Source organism: Haemaphysalis longicornis, unplaced genomic scaffold (genome assembly GCF_048455015.1).
Source record: "Haemaphysalis longicornis isolate Haplotype H1 unplaced genomic scaffold, Haemaphysalis longicornis Haplotype H1 scaffold_8, whole genome shotgun sequence".
NCBI lineage: Eukaryota > Metazoa > Arthropoda > Arachnida > Ixodida > Ixodidae > Haemaphysalis > Haemaphysalis longicornis.
The window spans coordinates 136141276-136146680 of NW_027526445.1; positions in this window are offsets into that span (position 1 = coordinate 136141276).

Sequence of the window (5405 nt, forward strand, 5' to 3'; positions counted from 1 at the left end):
GCATCTAAAAAGTAAACCTCAGTGTTAGGATAGACAATGTGTTTGCTCTCCTGCAACATACACATGGCAAAAAAATACGGACACATTTTAATTCGCAACACTTTGGCAGCCGCTACTTGTGTCTTGTTGCAGCGATGTTGTGGGCGTTGTAACCAAGAAATTGAAGACTGAAACATGACGATGGAGGAAAGTGTGATGAAAGTGTGAGGGGGAGGGCAGTATGCTGAGGCCGCACGAGGCGCTTGTCGGATCGTGTGGCGAAACAAACGGGGCAGGGCACAGCACGTTGCAATGGCATCATCGCTTTCAAGTCCTGCTTCTCACAATTTGGCCCCTCGTCAATGTTGCGGAGCGCCCTCCCTCTCACACTTTCCCCAGGCGCTCTTCTTGCATTCGTGGCCTCTAGCAACGTGTCATTTCGACGGTAGGATCAAACACGATTTTCAGCAACATGCTCAGTGGTGGCAACGCGCGCTGAGAGAAGTAGTCTAGCGCGCGCAGCCGTCCATTCGATGATCACGTGATCACTTCCTGAGGCGTAGCATAGATGCGCAATGTCCGAAGGCGTGCATCTCCGCTGCGCACTAATTTCGCATTATAAAGCTTGTATTCGTAACTGCTTTTTCCTGGTCCCTAAAAAGGCGAAGTTTCATGTACACCTAAAATAGAACGTTGATTTTAGTGCACTCTCGAGGAATATGGTCCTATGAAAACCTCAACTGCTCTTTTTAAGATACAGTTTTTAAGGAAAATGTTTTATCGAGTATGATAACGGCAATAATTAAACGTACAGTGACAAGGCACAAAGCAAATTCTGCTGAGATTTTTTGCACACGGCTAAAAGATGCATCGGAGTGCAAAGGCTGTCTGGGCCCCCGTCAAGCTATTCCCGCAGCTTATAGCCCAGGCAGCCAACCAGTATTATCTGGTGAATAAAACGAATTGAATTGAATTGAATTGAACAGCCCTTATATTTACTGAACCTTTTGAATGGAGATAACTTGCTTTTGCGAAGTTAAAAGTATTGAATAGCTACAACTCTGTCAAAATTGCTGTGAACTGAACACTGTTTTCGTACATGGCCCACCAGCCAATGCATCACATTTTTTGTTGAATATTGTTAGAAAGCCTGTCACACTCGTACCGGGTGCTTTGGTTTAAGTTATGTTTTCCCCCGCGCATATACGGTCCTTAACTTTCGGAATTTTTTTGTTTGTGTGACTCTGGAATAGCGCCCTGCTTCCTTTTTTTATTCCGCCTGTGATTATTCTGTTATTCTATTGTGAAGACAGTACGATCCCTCAGAATGTCGTCCTGCTGCGGTATTGATAGCATCAAGTCCGAATTTCTGCATCAGAATGAAGTGTGTTCTTCTAACTTTAATTAAAATATTAGAGCAATCACTTCAAGACGACATCTTACCGCCAAACGGAAAATAGTCAATGGAGTCGCATAATTTAGCGCCCGTAACAGACATTCTCCACACAAATATCAACCAGTTTCACTAATCCATAGTTTGTAAACTATTCAAGCATGTAGAGTTAATACAAATTTGCAACGTTTGGAATAAAACATTTTTCATCCGCTTAACATGGTTTTCCAAGAATATTCCCAAGTAAAACACTCTAATCCCCCTTCATTGATCTCTCGCACAAAATACTAGACAAAGGTTCACTGGCATACTGCAATTTTCTTTATTAACGAATGCGTTCGACAATTTTTACTATGCATTCCTAATGCAAAGGCTGCGTAGAATAAATATACACACGGACATATCGACGTGGCTTCAATGCTTTCAGACTAACCATAAACAGAGCGCATCTATTTATTACAAATATTTCCCATTAACGAACCAACGTCTGGTGTACCGCAGTGGATTTTCTTCGGCCAATTACTGGTCCGACAGCAGAGCTGCTTAGGCCGGCACAAATGCGTCTGTCATAACCACAACATTCGAACACTCGAAGAAAAGTTCGGCTAGGGAGGTCCTGGGATTCGAAGCCGGGACCGTTACGGCTTGTAACCGGCAACCTTACCGTTGGTATACCCCAAATGCCAGAGGGTACGGATTATACGTGGGCAGGAAGAATAACATGTGCAGCCATTTGGCAAAAATGAAGGCTTTGCAATGTTTGAATCGTTGGCTAGGTTTTCTGCATGGTGGGCAGTTCCCTGTGCGGCGGCTAAGCCAGCTTCTCAAACAGTTTTCTACATGTCGTTGCCTCTTCATTCCCACGGGCCCTCTGGCCATTCAAAGCACGTTCAAGTCGGCTGCTAGAAAGGCACACTCTTGCTCCTGTACAGCGGGATTACCCGTCGGGGGAATCCGATCTTTGTGGCCCGCAGATCCCCCTCAAGTGACCAGATTCAGGCTCCGCCCCTCGGTTGAAAACGCCCGCGAATGCTCCTGGTAAGAAAATGTCTCCGGATGTTCTCGGTGGACGGTTGCGGACCGCAGCGGGGAATGGAACCAGTTTTTAGCACTGCGGTCACGCGGTTTTAGGTTGTACCAGGTGCGAGCGCGGCTTTTTAGACCTGGCGTGGTCCACACGTACGGAAGTGACTGCAGCATGCGCTGAAGAAGCGCGCCTTAAGGTTTGGAGGTGCTGCGGGTGATACAAAGCTAGGGTTCCACGTTGTATGCCTCGGGAGAGCAGCCTCGTTCCTCCGCGCTGTCGTATGCTAGTCGCTCCGCTCGTGTGGATGCCCCGCTGAGCCGAATAATGAGGTGACGCTTTGGTGGCCTCACGTATGTGCCCACCTCCGCGGGCCTGCTCATCCGCCATGTAAATCCCCGGGAACGCCTTTTTCAACAAGCCTTCTACAAATGGCGGCCGTGAGCAGGAACGACGCCATCCCCCTTGCTTTCTCATGCCCAGGCTTCCCCGGCTTCAACCATGAGACCTATAGACATTATTTGACACATTTGTGCTTTAGCGGCAGGCGTTACTGGAATACCCCCCGCCGACCGTTTAGAATTCCGGAATAAAGCGGTCCGGAATGTTTACTTAACGCAGACTGATCGAAATCCAGTTCATCGAAGCCATTTTATTGTACGCAGGTTTGTCGACTGACGTTCCATCGAAGCCGTTTTATCGAAAATGTTTTTCATTCTTTTTATTTGAGAAAATAGCAGTACAGTTTTTTAAGTTTCTTCCATGTTGTGGAATTAGGATGCTTGTCCCAACATCGGGTCTTTATTACTTACGAGAATCTGTAATATTTAAACTAGCCGTTTTATTTCGGGAATGCGTTTTATGTTTTTGTGATGCCCCAAGTATGTTTCCACATTTTTTTTTGTTCGGTTCATTACGCAGGTTGAACTGCTATAACAAACCTGTCTCCTTCAGGTGTCCCCTTTGATCCGCAGCATACCACGTCATTGTAGACTATAGGCTAGAATGCTCTTATATACTTTTATTTCTTCGTACTGCGCTTTTTTATGTGCAAATAAATAATGATTTCATGACGTCTGTTTATGTAAATAAGGGACGTATTCGTTCTTACCCCTACCCCACCGTGGTAGAGCAGTGTCTCAGGCGCTGTTAGTGGCTCTACGTTGTGCTGTTCAGCCCAAGGTCGCCATTTCAATCCCAGCCGCAGTGGCCGCTTTTCAGACGAAGGCGAAAACCAAAAGCTTTGTGTGTCGAGATTCCGGAGTCGAAGAAACTCAGATGGTCAAAATTCTTTGGCACCCCTTGACGACAGCATGCCTCAAACCCCATAAGGAGCTTCGGCGCGTTATACCACCAAATAATTAAAGTTACAGTTTGCCCGCATAATGAAACAGGAGAGCTAGTAAGAGTCTCGTCCGACTTCTGAATTTTTAGCTCTTGATCGGAATGCTTTTGTCTAATAAGTGACCAATTCTTGTCCTAATGTTCTCGACGGCTTCCTTCATAACAAATAAAATAATTATGAAGTTTAACAAGTCGATGCTACACAGGCGATGTGGCAGGCCGTAGTTGAGGGGTCTGGAACAATTGTGACCTCCTGTGGGCATTGTAGCATCAGCTACACTGGCCGAGGTTGAGTAGTTTTACGTGACTCCTGGAGATCCGTGATCCGCATGCGGGGGCATCAGTGACGTCACACGGTGCACAGGACGTTGCTCGCTGCCCGGCGTCTCTAACACACCCCACGCTCCAAGCGTCTACGCCGACCTCCGTTCTGCACGTGGCGGCCCGGTCCACTTAATGATCATGCGAGGGGTGGCGGGCGTGTAACCCGTGTCTCGTGCGTCGCAGCAACACCGGCGTGCGCCTGTGGAACCGGCTTAGCTCTGGGGAGATTGGCCACGCTGCGGCGGAGCCGCTTGATAAATGTACATGTGTCACTAATGCGTGTATCATGTAGGTGTTATTGAAGCAGCAGTAAGCATGATAATCAAGCTAATCCTAGACAACCAGAAAGTCTAGGAATACCCAGCTGAACATTAGCTCAAACTACATACATCCTGGCATAGCCAAGCAAAGGCACTGCTATTTTTTTAATGTGCGCGGAGATATGGAACGCAAGTGTGTTTTCGCTTCTCACCGACATCAGAAAAAGAAACAAGAAGGGTCGTAATGTTTGCCACCATACTGCCGGTTGATATGCCTTCCTATCCTCCTCCCTGTGTTTGCACCTCAGAATGTCACGGGTTTTCTGCCAACACGTTTTTTTTTGTTCATGGCACCTTTTCCCAAAAAAAGACTTTATTGATTCATTCAGGCGACCTATTCTATTTTTTAACACAAAAATGATTTATGCCCCGGTACAGAAAGATATGACCGGCGTCCAATCCGTCACGGAAATGACCTCGCCAGAAAACGTTCAATTGACGCGGCTGCGCCAGCATTCGAGCCTGACCTGTCTCACTGCAACCGGAGGTACACAGAGATCTGCCCATTGCGCTACGAATTCAAGCGCAAGTAGGTCTACGAACCAGCTTTAAATCTTTCCCACTACTTTCCTAATTCAGATACCGTCTGGGAGATACTACCGTCTAGAAGAAGTGAAGTGAAGTAGTTCATCATGCCTATAATGAGCGCCGACAGTTGGCGCCTCGATGCCAGTGTCTTCTCTACGCGAAACGCGGGCGAATTGACGCAAACTTCGTCACCTACTGCTTTCGCTTTCGATTTTGGTTCCGTTTCGTTCGCACGCTGTTCATGGGGCTGTAGTTTCAGTAGGATTTACGCAATGTTCCAGCGCGTGCAATCCAGTGACTAACCTCGAAGCGTCTAACGGTGCCTTACCGTCGTAATATAAATAGCGATGTGCAAGTTCATACGGATGCACAATAAATGCTTCTGTGAAGGCAAATTTCTCTTTCGTGTTTTACCGATTCTTATGAAAGAGGCATCAACCACATTTTTTTTCCTCACACCTCTATTCATGCTCCTGTCACTGCTGTACGCCTA